Below are 15,789 nucleotides of genomic sequence, written 5' to 3'. Positions count from 1 at the left end.
TAGAAATTTGCTTCTTCCTTTAATATGAATTGTAGGATGAAGAAAGTTTTATCTTAACTTGAGAAACAAAAAGGAAAAAAAAACCACTCATGGTATCAAGCAAGTAGAAAACAAATTGTGTACTTCAGAAATTAAAAGCTCTTGGTGATGAAATTCACAGGTTCTAAAGCTGGAAGATTTTGGTTTTGGAAGTCCTCATTACCTTTCTCTGAAACATCAGAAATATGTGGAATCAAGTGGTTCAGTTCAGTTCAGTTCAGTTCAGTTGCTCAGTTGTGTCCAAGTCTTTGCGACCCCATGCATTGCAGCACGCCAGGCCTCCCTGTCCATCACCAAATCCCGGAGTTCACTCAAACTCACGTCCATCGAGTTGGTGATACCATCCAGCCATCTCATCCTCTGTTGTCCCCTTCTCCTCCTGCCCCCAGTCCCTTCCAGCATCAGAGTCTTTTCCAATGAGTCAGCTCTTTGCATGAGGTGGCCAAAGTATTGGAGTTTCAGCTTCAACATCAGTCCTTCCAAAGAACACCCAGGACTGATCTCCTTTAGAATGGACTTGTTGGATCTCCTTGCAGTCCAAGGGACTCTCAGGAGTCTTCTTCAACACCATAGTTCAAAAGCATCAATTCTTCGACACTCAGCTTTCTTCACAGTCCAACTTTCACATCCATACATGACCACTGGAAAAACCATAGCCTTGACTAGACGAACCTTTGTTGGCAAAGTAATGTCTCTGCTTTTAAATATGCTATCTAGTTTGGTCATATCTTTCCTTCCAAGGAGTAAGCATATTTTAATTTCATGGCTTCAGTCACCATCTGCAGTGATTTTGGAGCCCCCCAAAATAAGGTCTGATGCTGTTTCCCATGAGTGATGGGACCAGATGCCATGATCTTAGTTTTCTGAATGTTGAGTAGCTTTGGACAAACAGAGGTCACTCTGTTTCTGATAGAAAAGCAAAATAATAAAAACTTCACCTCAAATAAGAAAAAGACAGTGATTAAATCTAAGACACCATAGAGATCATCTGAAACAATCACTTTATTTTAGCAAGGAAGAAGAAGAGATTCCTAGAGGAAAGTGATGTGAAAATGTCATTTGATAGTGGTTCTGGGACCAGAACTCAGCTTGCTAGCTTCTAAATCAGCATACTTCCCACTGCCTCCAGTTACTCTGCTGTATATCTATTATATTATGATGGCCTTGAAAAAATAAGTTTTAAACTGCTCATTAAGTAGTGCCCTACCTTGATATTTTAAGCAACATGTTTATGCTCATATTTGGTTATAAGAAGTGTATACCTTCAAAAGAGGGGGAAGAAAATCAGCTCTGACCTTGTGAAGTCCTTCCTTTATGGATTTGGTAGACATTTCCAACTAAGCTTCATCTTCTATATTTAGATACTTTAATAGCATTCAAGGTTACCATAAGAAAATATTTCTAACGGTATTCTTTTTACCTCATTTTATTTTACTATACTACGAAATAGAAACAAATAAGTGAAATCTAGATAATCTAATTTAAGGATATTTATATATTTAGAGAATATTTTGCCTATTGTACCAGATTTAATTAGTCCTTAACTTTCATATTTCCTTTTATTTTGATGGTACCAGAGGATTGCATTTATTCAAACAGGAAGTAAATGTATCAAATAAAATAAAATACCTACTTAAAAGTATAGGGCTTCCCTGGAGCCTCAGTGGTTAAGAACCCACCTGCCAATGCAGGAGACTAGAGTTCGATCCCTGAGTCAGGAAGGAAGGAAATAGCAACCCACTCCTGTATTCTTGCTTGGGAAATCCAATGGACAGAGGAGCTTGGCAGTCTGCAGAGTCTGCCAACAAAAGAGTTGGACGTGATTTAGCTACTAAACAACAACAACTTGAAAGTAGATATAGAAGTTGATTTTTTTTCTCTTATAGTTTTAGGTAATTTTATAATGATGGCCATTATATGTAGTGGTCCCACTTGTATCCTCTAAATGATATACATAGTTGGATGTTTTCTTTGAGCAGAACTTCTCATAGACTCGTACTTGATTTTTTTTTAACTTTTTATTTTTACTTTATTTTACTTTATAATACTGTATTGGTTTTGCCATACATTGACATGAATCCACCACAGGTGTACATGCGATCCCAAACATGAACCCCTCTCCCACCTCCCTCCCTCCCCACAACAACCCTCCGGGTCATCCCCGTGCACCAGCCCCAAGCATGCTGTATCCTGCATCAGACATAGACTGGTGATTTGATTCTTACATGATAGTATACATGTTTCAATGCCATTCTCCCAAATCATCCCACCCTCTCCCTCTCCCTCTGAGTCCAAAAGTCCACTATACACATCTGTGTCTTTTTTGCTGTCTTGCATGATAGTCCTTGTTTCTTTTTGCTGGGGACTTAACTTTAGGAGACAGTACTGCCATTAAATAGTCATGTTAAAAGAGCCCTTCCTCTGAGGTATTCTTGTAATATACTTCAGCTGTTTGTTTTTGTGTGCTGAGAGCCAGTGGAGTTATTTTATGGAATTATCTGTGCCTTGAATTTTCTTGAATCAAGAAAAGAAGAATGCTCCATAGATTAGAGTTATTTAACGTGGAAACACTGTATCATTGTTCATAATGAGGAAGAAGACACAAGGAGCAACCTGTGCAGCAATAAAGCAAATGTCTTGATCGATCTCACTTAAGTACTGAAGGCATGACCTTATAACTGCATAGTTTAGTAATCAATATTTTTGATGACTTCATTATTGAAGAAAGAATAAGTGGTATTTTGGTATACCCTGTTTTGAAGAACAGAGGGAAGCATGTATATTTCAAGAATTTTCTCAATAATAATTAATAACAATATATCTTTTACATAAAGGGTAAGCTTTATATGGAAACAGAATTTCCATCATAACTAGCAGTTATTGAATCCTTCTCAATTGACTCAATTTTCATAAACTTTTACACTCTGGTTTTTCATTTTAATAAAAGAATTATGGAAATAAATTGTCCAGGCAGCTAAAAATTATTATTTACTGCCTGTTTCCTTGGGTTGTTTTTCATTTTCCCAAAATCATAACAACTTTGAGAAGAGAATCACATTTTATGACTTTTATTTTTCACTCATTTCTTTTCCAAAGGAGTCATAAATACTGAACTTTGCCTAAACTATTCGGGGTCTTTGCAAAGCCACTGCCCCTCGTGGAGCTTATAATACAGCAGTAGGGATATGGTCAGTAAAATAACACAACACAGTTTTTACAAGTAGTATAGCTTGAAAGCAAATTAATTTACATGAACACTTAGAAAAGTAAGTGAAACATATTAAAGGCTCAATTAGTTGATAAAATAAGAGTATATTGGTTCAGAAAAAGGAGGTTACGTCTATCTTCTTTAGTCTCAATGAAAAATACAGTATCTCAGATAGATGTTAAAGATGTGATTTTGACAGGCAGAGAAGGCAATGCTCTGGAACAGGCACTTGTTTCAGATGGAAAGAGCAGTGGCTCACAGATGGGACTGTGTTCTTATTTAGGGAATAGTCATCCTGTTACACAGGTATGGAAAATAAGCATGAAGGAATAGGATCAAACTGCTGTATCTAGAAACATTATGTTTAGGTCAGAGAGTGGGAGGGCAGCTGGATCAATTTGAGAATTCTTTTACTTAATTTAGAAATTACAAAAAAAGCATACATTAAGCCTGAAAGCTGATATGATTAAAATTCTATCTTAGAGAATTAGTAAATTTACTTTTTTAAAAAGAGATTAGAGGAAAAGAGACCTGTTGTATGTTATTGGAAAAAAAAAACTATCAAATAAAGTAAGTTATTGATACTAAGAATGATAAAGAAGGAGTCATGGGTGGATGTTAGAAAATTATTTTTTTTTTCTAATGTTGGTTGCAGAGTGACCAGTAACAATACTTAGGATAACCCAAAGCAAGATTTCCAACCTTGGCACCATAACTGGGGCTAGAGTACTTGTGTGACAATACAAGTAGACAATAGAACACTGAATAAAATAAATTGAATAAATGTTTTTGAACATTGAGTATTGGAAACTGCGGGACTATGGTCACAGGGAGAAGAGAAGACTAATGAGACCCTTATGATCAGTTTGGCTTTTCCCCTGAAAACATATTCCTAACCATGGTACAAAGTGGAAGAGCTCAGGCAGAGTTCAGAGGGTCTGTCTGAGCTGAACTGAGAGAAATAGAGTTTGGGGAGGCCCAGATTGCTAGAGTTTACAAAGCAGGAGGGAATTAAGGAGAAAAGAGCTCCCAGACTCTGAATAGTTGTATCGTTGAGTCTGTTGGTGAATCCCAACCAGCCAGGTATAGAAGGAAATTCCATGCAACTGATTAAGGAATGAGTAGGGAGCTATAAGATGATCAATCTTCAGAGATCACCCAGGGCTAGGGGACGTTTTAGTTCCAACAGGCCTGAGTAAGTACTGTTTGAACCCTGGGATATTCCTGAGAGACTGCATAATGGTCACCCCTTAGAAATAGATGTCAACTTAGAATAAAGGCTATATAAACCCTCCCTGCAAAAAAATATCAATCCTCACACAAAACCTACAACAAGTCTAAAAAGGATCATGCTGGTCTGCACATAACTGCTTGTCAGAAGAAAAGTCTAATACTTTTTTTGAAAAAGTCAGCAGGATTCCGTACTCAATAACATAATGTTCAAAATATCTAAAAACCAAAACCAAAACAAATATGAGATATGCAAAGACCAACCAGTGTAACCCTTAATCTCTTTAGGAAAAAATATGATAATAGAAAGGAATGTAGAAATTACACAGATGATGAAAATAGCAGAAAGCATTTAAAATCATTTGCTGTAAACATGCTGAGGATTTAAAGACAGCCATGAACAGAATAATATTAGAAATAGAAGATATGAAAGAGAATTAAAGGGAACTGACAACTGAAATATAAAATATTTAAGATGAAAATTTAATAGATTTGTTTAATAGTTATTAATCTGATGCTTTTCTAATCTTTTTATTACTGAATTTCTTCTCCCTGTCAATCAAGGGAGCTATGCCTTTTCTAACCATCATCATATATGTCACCCAGTTAACCACAGGTCAGCATTTCAGTGCTTTAAAGGGAATGCAGAAAATGAACAGTTCATTGATAAATGTGTGAGATGTCTGTGTAAGCTGAAAAGAAAATGTTCAGTAGGCTAACAAGGCTCAGATTTTGGAAGCTGGCTTCATCTTAATGGACCCTGGCCTATATCCAGGGTGATATATCAAGATATGTGAGGAATTAGGATTCATGGAATTAAAGAAGAATGTTTATGTTCCTGGTAATGACCAGGCAAAAAGTTTTTCAGATCCATAGGCACATTTTCTTCCTTAAAATACATAAACTATTTTATTTTATTTTTTCTCTCTTTAGAGTATACCTGTATAGGCAAAGATGAATGGACATTTCACGGAGCTTGACTTTGCCTGAATAAATTGAAACTAAATTGAAACTAAAGAACAATTGAATATTCAGTTCAGAGAGCTATCACTAATGCCAGCCTTTGTTCTCAGCAGTTTTCTAGGTAAAGAGATAATATAAAGTTATGGAAAGGTCACATTCAGTGATCTTATGATTCCTTTGTCCTATAATAGCATATTGATGCTTTATATTAATGATATTTCCTGGCCATGGCATTCTTAAAGTAATAAAACTTCATTTTTTACACTATTCTATCTGAAGGAAATATGTGAGCCTCCAATGCAAGAAATTAAAGAAAAAATGCAGGTGAGATGGGAGGGAATCAGTTCAGTTTGGTCGTTCAGTCGTGTCCGACTCTTTGCGACCCCATGAATCGCAGCACGCCAGGTCTCCCTGTTTATCACCATCTCCCGGAATTCACTCAGACTCACGTCCATCGAGTCCGTGATGCCATCCAGCCATCTCATCCTCGGTTGTCCCCTTCTCCTCCTGCCCCCAATCCCTCCCAGCATCAGAGTCTTTTCCAATGAGTCAACGCTTCTCATGAGGTGGCCAAAGTACTGGAGTTTCAGCTTTAGCATCATTCCTTCCAAAGAACACCCAGGACTGATCTCCTTTAGAATGAATGGACTGGTTGGATCTCCTTGCAGTCCAAGGGACTCTCAAGAGTCTTCTCCAACACCACACTTCAAAAGCATCAATTCTTCAGTGCTCAGCCTTCTTCACAGTCCAACTCTCACATCCATACATGACCACAGGAAAAACCATAGCCTTGACTAGACGGACCTTAGTTGGCAAAGTAATGTCTCTGCTTTTGAGTATACTGTCTAGGTTGGTCATAACTTATCTTCCAAGGAGTAAGCATCTTTTAATTTCATGGCTGCAATCACCATCTGCAGTAATTTTGGAGCCCCCCAAAATAAAGTCTGCCACTGTTTCCACTGTTTCCCCATCTATTTGCCATGAAGTGATGGGACCAGATGCCATGATCTTCATTTTCTGAATGTTGAGCTTTAAGCCAACTTGTTCACTCTCCTCTTTCACTTTCATCAAGAGGCTTTTGAGTTCCTCTTCACTTTCTGCCATAAGGGTGGTGTCATCTGCATATCTGAGGTTATTGATATTTCTCCTGGAAATCTATATTCCAGCTTGTGTTTCTTCCAGTCCAGCATTTCTCATGATGTACTCTGCATAGAAGTTAAATAAGCAGGGTGACAATATACAGCCTTGACGTACTCCTTTTCCTATTTGGAACCAGTCTGTTGTTCCATGTCCAGTTCTAACTGTTGCTTCCTGACCTGCATACAGATTTCTCAAGAGGCAGGTTAGGTGGTCTGGTATCCCATCTCTTTCAGAATGTTCCAAAGTTTATTGTGATCCACACAGTCAAAGGCTTTGGCATAGTCAATAAAGCAGAAATAGATATTTTTCTGGAACTCTCTTGCTTTTTCCATGATCCAGCGGATGTTGGCAATTTGATCTCTGGTACCTCTGCCTTTTCTAAAACCAGGTCATTAGGTGCCCAATATGCTACTGGAGATCAGTGGAGAAATAACTCCAGAAAGAATGAAGGGATGGAGCCAAAGCAAAAACAATACCCAGTTGTGGATGTGACTGGTGATAGAAGCAAGATCCGATGCTGTAAAGAACAATGTTGCATAGGAACCTGGAATGTCAGGTCCGTGAATCAAGGCAAATTGGAAGTAGTCAAACAAGAGATGGCAAGGGTGAATGTTGACATTCTAGGAATCAGCGAACTAAAATGGACTGGAATGGGTGAATTTAACTCAGATGACCATTATATCTACTACTGCGGGCAGGAATCCCTCAGAAGAAATGGAGTAGCCATCGTGGTCAACAAAAGAGTCCAAAATGCAGTACTTGGATGCAATCTCAAAAACGACAGAATGATCTCTGTTCGTCTCCTAGGCAAACCATTCAATATCACAGTTATCCAAGCCTATGCCCCAACCAGTGATGCTGAAGAAGCTGAAGTTGAACGGTTTTATGAAGACCTACAAGACCTTTTAGAACTAACACCCCCAAAAGATATCCTTTTCATTATAGGGGACTGGAATGCAAAAGTAGGAAGTCAAGAAACACCTGGAGTAACAGGCAAATTTGGCCTTGGAATGCGGAATAAAGCAGGGCAAAGACTAATCGAGTTTTGCCAAGAAAATGCACTGATCATAGCAAACACCCTCTTCCAACAACACAAGAGAAGACTCTACACATGGACATCACCAGATGGTCAACACCGAAATCAGATTGATTATATTCTATGCAGCCAAAGATGGAGAAGCTCTATACAGTCAACAAAAACAAGACCAGGAGCTGACTGTGGCTCAGATCATGAACTCCTTATTACCAGATTCAGACTCAAATTGAAGAAAGCAGGGAAAACTGCTAGACCATTCAGGTATGACCTAAATCAAATCCCTTATGATTATACAGTGGAAGTGAGAAATAGATTTAAGGGCCTAGATCTGATAGATAGAGTGCCTGGTGAACTATGGAATGAGGTTCGTGACATTGTACAGGAGACAGGGATCAAGACCATCCCCATGGAAAAGAAATGCAAAAAAGCAAATTAGCTGTCTGGGGAGGCCTTACAAATAGCTGTGAAAAGAAGAGAAACGAAAAGCCAAGGAGAAAAGGAAAGATATAAGTATCTGAATGCAGAGTTCCAAAGAATAGCAAGAAGAGATAAGAAAGCCTTCTTCAGCGATCGATGCAAAGAAATAGAGGAAAACAACAGAAAGGAAAAGACTAGAGATCTCTTCAAGAAAATTAGAGATGCCAAGGGAACACTTCATGCAAGGATGGGCTTGATAAAGGACAGAAGTGGTCTGGACCTAACAGAAGCAGAAGATATTAAGAAGAGATGGCAAGAATACATGGAAGAACTGTACAAAAAAGATCTTTATGACCCAGATAATCATGATGATATGATCAGTAATCTAGAGCCAGACATCTTGGAAAGTGAAGTCAAGTGGGCCTTAGAAAGCATCACTACGAACAAAGCTAGTGGAGGTGATGGAATTCCAGTTGGGCTCTTTCCAATCCTGGAAGATGATGCTGTGAAAGTGCTGCACTCAATATGCCAGCAAATTTGGAAAACTCAGCAGTGGCCACAGTACTGGAAAAGGTCAGTTTTCATTCCAATCCCAAAGAAAAGCAATGCCCAAGAATGCTGAAACTACCTCACAATTGTACTCATGGGAGGGAATGTGAGCCTGAAATACTTGAAGCCTGGGACTCAGTGTCTCACTCACTGCAGAAGATTCCACAGCGATCCAGGGTTCTTGCTGAGACCCTCAGATCCTCCCCAAACTTTATGGTTCAGAATCACACGATTTGAAAGTCAATCACAAAGATAATTTTGCAATACTCTACTTTATTTTTTCTGAGGAAAAAATAATACAGAAATCTAAGTTAGTTTCAATACTAAATTTGGGCACTTTTAATGTAAAACATCCTTTCCTTTAATAACTTAAAGTCAAACTAATTTCAGTCCTGTGGTGAAAATATCAGATCACCTAACCCCATAATGTTGTTCTCAGGCCATCCATCATGCAGTTTCCCCCAAACTTGATTGTTGTTGTTTTTTTTTTTTTTTAGTCTAAATTATGGAGATACATCTGCCTGGGGTGATCATAAAGTTTAGTCTATAAGACTTCAGACCATGGGTAGGATTTTAATAGCTGAGAAAGTATTGGGGAAATGGTATACTGCAGAGAAAGAGTTTAAGGCATAGGCAAGAAAGCATGAGACCTATTAAAGGCGTGATAAATGATCTGATTGGATACTCACGATACAATTGGATACAGAGGAGAAATAAACAGCAAAAGGGAATTAAAATGTGTTGTTTTTTGTGCTCTTAAGATTATCTCTATCAATTTTCAAAATTCACCCCATATATTCTTATTTTACTAGTGATAAAATTAAAGGAAAATGAAGTCATATATCTACTGAGTGGTGAATATAGCTCTGACATGTCTTTTCTACTGCGTATCACTGTCTCTTAGTAAGTCCATAAAGAATCATTGGGCCCAGGTATTAGTTGGCCTTTGATACAGAGTTAAATTCTTCAACTTCATTTATTTGAATAATAAATATATAAAAATTATAGCAAATAATATTCAAGTCTTTTTGAATAGACACTGTTACAGTCAGACTTGTGCTTTGGAAAATTAATCTGGTGGCTGAATTTAGAACTGATTGGGATGTAGAAAGAAATAATATTAGAATGCACCAGGCCCAAGTAAAATGTAGTCATGTAAGCAGAGTTATTAAGAGTATGGCAGCCATAGAGGTATGCTGCTTGGCTCTCCTTTTCAGAAAAAAACCTCCTAGTCAGCTGCTGCAAGTTGTACAGTTAGTGAACAGATTCTTTCTGTTTAGTGCTTTCAGGATTCACATTGGTTTTGGACCAAGGTCATGCTTTTTCCTGGGCAGCTATCTACCATTGATGACTGAGCATGTCAGGGGCCCTAGAGCCTGGTCACTTCTGCCCAATGCAGGTCACCTGTAATGAAAGTCCTTGTTCCAGAGCTTCCTACTGGGTTATCCAAGACTTTGTTAGATCTTTGCTGTGGTTGGAGGCTCTCTGCCAATCCTTTTCCTCTTTTACCCCCAAATCCTTGTCTTAAACATTTTTCAGATCTGTATCACAGTCTGAAGGCCTTCCCTACCCAATCTTTCCTTTCCCCCTTCTTTATATTTCACAGATGTTATCCCCAACAGATCTCATGTGCTCCTAACTCTGTCTCAGAAACAGAGATAATTAAAATGTGGAAATCAAAAGGTGAGAGATCTTAGAGCCCTTTGCTGGATGATGATGGTAATGATGAGATAAGACTGATCTTTGCATCACTTAAGTTTTTCTAGAGTCTCAGCCAGAAATAGTTTATAAGTGTGCAAAGTTTCTAGAACTGACAGGGTATCCAAAGAGGTGGCATCCAAGACAGAAAAAGTTAGAAAAAAAAAGTGTCAGGGGTAGTAAGAGGAGAATTGTGCCAAGTGAGAGAAGCAAGTTTTAGTTAGGAGGAGGGAATCAATACCCTAAAAACTGCCAAGCTGTCAAAGGAGGGTCAACACAGCAAAAAGTTCATGTTACCTGTTTTTTTGTTTCTGAAATGTGACTCTGATCTTCAGTATGAGTGTGTGAGTGTGTGTGTGTGTGTGTGTGTGTGTGTACGCGTGCACGTGCGCTAGTCACTTTAGTTGTATCTGATCCTTTGCAACCCCATGGACTGTAGACTGTCAGGCTCCTCTATCCATGGGATTCTCTAGGAAAGAATACTGGAGTGGGTTGCCATTCCCTCCATCTCAATATGAGCATAAATGGCTGTAAACAACAAGGATCAAGAGGGTTCACTAATCTTGAACTTGGGTCTAGAACTAAACCCAAAGAAATACCACCTTTCCATCAAGCAATAAGTATATAAATGTTTTTGATAAGGAATTGGTACAAGAATAATAATCACTTCTTATTAAGGCACACAGATATTTACTCTTGGAATGAATACTGTTGATCACAAGAGTAGAAACTCTGAAGATACACATTCACACATTTTGTTTGCATTTGTCTTGCGCTTCTGGATAGTTTACATTCATTTTCCACCTGAGTGAAGCAAATGGAACTAAACATGATGTCTCCTTATTTTCTAGAGTGTGTCTTTCAGATCAGTGTTATACATGTCATCTGCATTATGGCAGTTATGTAAAACTATGTTAAGAAAGGGGAAGTAGAAAAATAGGACTTTGAATAATGGCTTTACTTGTCTAATATTTAGCCCAATTAACTGTGTCATTTTCTTTAGTGATTTTCACTAAAGCTGGCCTATAGTCTTTACTATACAAAGTCGTGTGCTTTTTTATGTAATACAGTCATTTTAATTAAGGTCTTAACTCTGTCCTTCTATGTTATTTGAAGCTAGACATACTCATTAAGAAGGAATGGTGTCTTTCCAAGTAAAATTGGGCTATAATTTCTGTACCTGCTGTGTGTATTCAGAGAACAGTTCTCCAACTGTGACATTAATATTACATTATTTATCTTGAAAGAAACTTGCTGACTTATCTTAAGTGAAAGGCCAGGAGTATGCCCTACAGGGATAATAATGGAATTTTTTTTTTTTTGCGTTAAAGTATTAATCTAATTATTTCTTACTAGCACCAGAAGAAATACGTGACTACCTGCATTATTGTTAGCATCATTCTAGCTTATTCACATAATATTATTATATTTAAACTAATTTTAAAATCATATAGCTAAAGAGTTTTATATAAAGTTCTTTTATTGATCATTAATGTCAGAGTGTTGACAATGCTGGTGTATTTTTTGTCTAATATAATTTTCTCATTAATTCCACTAAGGACATATGCCAAAATTGGAACATAAAATATCTTACTTATTAATCATTGACTAAGGCGTTTAATGCTAACTAAGCATGTTTAATTAACTAAGCAAATTTAGGGCTTCCCTGGTAGTTCAGACAGTAAAGAATCTGCCTGCAATGCAGGAGACCTGGGATTGATCTCTGGGTAGGAAGATCCCCTGGAGAAGGAAATGGACACTCACTCCAATATTCTTGTCTGGAAAATTCCATGAACAGAGGAGCCTGATGGGCTACAGTCCATGGGGTTGCAAAAGAGTCAGACATGGCTTAGCAACTAAGTAACAACAACTGGTTTGCATGCTATTCACTTTAAGAAGGGCTGCAATTATATTTTTATTTACAGCATCAGAGCAGCAACCTCTGCTTGGACAGACATTCCCATTCAGGACATTGCTGTATGTGATGCTGTGGGCTACAGTATCATCTGAGATAATGTGTTCTGGAGGATCTAAAGCGGAAGAACCCTAGAGAGCCATTTGGTACGGTGCTTTCATTTCCACATTTCCTGCTGAGCTCATGAGAGATTTAGTTCAAGTCTTAATAATCTTCTTTCCCTTCAGATATGTTCTTCGCTTTGTATATTTATGGGCTTATAAAGCCAAAGTTAAAATCCCAATCAGTTAAGTTCAGTTCAACTGCTGAGTTGTGCCCAACTCTTTGTGACTCCATGGACTGCAGCACGTCAGGCTTCCCTGTCCATCACCAACTCCTGGAGCTTGCTCAGACTCATGTCAATCGAGTTGGTGATGCCATCCACCCATCTCATCTTTTGTTGTCCCCTTCTCCTCCTCCCTTCAATCTTTCCCAGCATCTGATGAGTTAGTTCTTTGCATCAGGTGGCCAAAAGTACTGGAGCTTTAGCTTCAGCATCAGTCCTTCCAAAGAAAATTCAGGACTGATTTCCTTTAGGCCTGACTGGTTAGATCTCCTTGAAGTCCAAGGGACTCTCAAGAGTCTCCAGCACCACAGTTCAAAACCACCGATTGTTTGGTGCTCATATTTCATTATGGTCCAACTCACATCCATACGTGACTACTGGAAAAACCATAGCTTTGACTAGACGGACCTTTGTTGGCAAAGTAATGTCTCTGCTTTTTAATATGCTGTCTAGTTTGGTTATAGCTTTTCTTTCAAGGAGTAAGTGTCTTTTAATTTCATGACTGCAATCACCAGCTGCAGTCATTTTGGAGCCCAAGAAAATAAAGTTTTTCACTGTTTCCATTGTTTCCACATCTATTTGCCATGAAGTGAAGGGACCGGATGCCATGATCTTTGTTTTTTTAAATGTTGAGTTTTAAGTCAGCTTTTTCACTCTCCTCTTTCACTTTCATAAAGAGGCTCTTTAGTTCCTCTTCACTTTCTGCCATAAGGGTGGTATCATCTGCATATATGAGGTTATTGATATTTCTCCCAGCAATCTTGATTCCAGCCTGTGCTTCATCCAGCCTGGGAGTTTGGATGATGTACTCTGTATATAAGATAAGTAAAATCCCAATACCTCCTACTAAACATGAAGAGATCTATTTCTTTTAAATAAAAGATTGTATATTTTGTTAGAAAGGGCACAAGCTCAGTGAGAGTCCCAGTTTATGATGACTTGGAGAGCTAAGGAGCGCTGGCCAGCATGACAGGTTTCTCTTTGTGCCACTGCCACACAGTCATTTGATGCTGAAGCTGAAGCTCCAATACTTTGACCACCTGATGTGAAAAGCCGACTTGTTAGAAAAGACCCTGATGCTGGGAAAGATTGAAGGCAGGAGAAGGGAATGACAGAAGATGAGATGGTTGGGTTATCTGACTCAATGGATATGAGCTTGAGCAAGCTCCAGGAGATGGTGAAGGACAGGGAAGCCTGGCGTGCTGCAGTCCATGGGGTCACAAAGAGCTGGACACAACTGAGTGACTGAACAACAATCCAGTTTCTTTCATGCAACCAAGAGGTGAGGTGACATTTGAATCTATTTATTTTTGGTTTGACATATTTTCATTCTTTCTCTGGAGCTTGAAGTCTGTCACTAAAAATGACCTCTGATCACCTATGAATTAGTTCAATCATGTGATATAGTAACTTTGGCTGATTAACAGGCCACCAGAGAGAAACTGATGAAATCAGTTAGTGGCTGCACCTAAGATGTAAAGTTCATGACTGGTTGATTTTGTCGCTTTGATTAGCACTATAAGGAAGTTAGGGTTGGAATTTAAAATATGGCAGAAAGTGCAGAAGAACTAAAGAGCCTCTTGATGAAAGTGAAAGAGGAGAGTGAAAAAGTTGGCATAAAGCTCAACATTCAGAAAACTAAGATCATGGCATCTGGTCCCATCACTTCATGGCAAATAGATGGGGAAACAGTGGAAACAGTGGCTGACTATTTTTCTGGGCTCCGGTGATTGCAGCCATGAAATTAAAAGACGCTTACTCCTTGGAAGAAAAGTTATGACCAACCTAGATAGCATATTAAAAAGCAGAGACATTAGTTTGCCAACAAAGGTCCATCTAGTCAAGGCTATGGTTTTTCCTGTGGTCATGTATGGATGTGAGAGTTGGACTGTGAAGAAGGCTGAGCGCCGAAGAATTGATGCTTTTGAACTGAGGTGTTGGAGAAGATCCTTGAGAGTCCCTTGGATTGCAAGGAGATCCAACCAGTCCATTCTGAAGGAGATCAGTCCTGGGTGTTCATTGGAAGGACTGATGTTGAAGCTGAAACTCCAGTACTTTGGCCACCTCATGCGAAGAGTTGACTCATTTGAAAACACCCTGATGCTGGGAAAAATTGAGGGCAGGAGGAGAAGGGGATGACAGGATGAGATGGTTGGATGGCATCACGGATTCAATGGAAATGGGTTTGGGTGGACTCTGGGAGTTGGTGATGGACAGGGAGGCCTGGTATGCTGCTGTTCATGGGGTCGCAAAAACTCAGAAATGGCTGAGCAACTGAACTGAACTGACTGAACAGAATGTATTGGATGTAGGGAAGTAAAATCAGTCAGTTCTGATAGTTTGCTATGACATCTCCCCAGTAATTATCTTTAGAATGATGACCAGGGTCTCTGGTTACAAATGTCAACTGAGACCCTGGGCTGAATGATCTTGCAATCATGAAATCATTTTGGCAAAGCCAAGCCTTTAAGGTATATAAATGTGTATATAATCATTTGAAAGAGAGCTTGCAAATGTCTCTAGTATTCTCATGTGGAGTCCTGTAGAGATCTGAGTCTGCTCAGCTATTCAAATGCAGATCTATCTAACATTCATACCTTTCCTTTAATATGGTAGCAAATTGTTATTATTAAAGCAGAGCCATGTAGTCTATGAACTCAATTAAATAGACAGTTCCACTAGTAGGATATAAGCCCCTCAAATTATTTTTTTATTTTCTTCCTTGTCTTTCCCTTGGCTCCCAGAATTTAGTCTTTTGAACACATTTTTTGAAACCTCACTCATGATACACAACTGCTAAAAGGTCTATTTTGTTTTTTATCTAGGTAACATATAGATCAGTTTTAATTTTATTAGCACAGTATGTTTTCTCCCCAGTGTTCTGCTTTGTGGAGAATCTTGTACTTGAGAATATAGTCTTGTCTAGTTGAATTGACAAGAAAGAAACAAACAAACCAAAAAACCAAACCAAAGAAGCCAAAAAATACTAAACGCTTTTGACCAGAGGAGAGTATGCTTATGTTTGAGATATAATAAAAGGGTAAAGACTTGATCAGTACATACACTAAATATATAAAATTTTCTATTCCTTATAGTGAATTGAGCTGATCCTGATGATATTCTGTCTCTACAGAACTTAAGTTAATGTTTTATGAGCACTGTGTGATAAGTTGTGTGTGTGCTCAGTCGTGTCTGACTCCTTGAGACTGTGTGGACTGTGGCCCGCCAGGTTGCTCTATCTATGGAATTTTCCTTGAAAGAATACTGGA

At 38.5% G+C, this 15,789-nt stretch overlaps 1 protein-coding gene across 1 annotated transcript in view; it reads left to right on the top strand.

Moving 5' to 3' along the window:
• KCTD8 (potassium channel tetramerization domain containing 8) overlaps positions 1–15,789 on the top strand; it is a 281,792-nt gene that overhangs the window by 104,922 nt on the left and 161,081 nt on the right. The window lies entirely within an intron of this gene.

This window comes from Capra hircus, chromosome 6 (assembly GCF_001704415.2).
Source record: "Capra hircus breed San Clemente chromosome 6, ASM170441v1, whole genome shotgun sequence".
Classification (NCBI taxonomy): domain Eukaryota; kingdom Metazoa; phylum Chordata; class Mammalia; order Artiodactyla; family Bovidae; genus Capra; species Capra hircus.
Note: the sequence above shows the minus strand (reverse complement) of the source record. Positions and strands in the feature narration are given on the sequence as shown.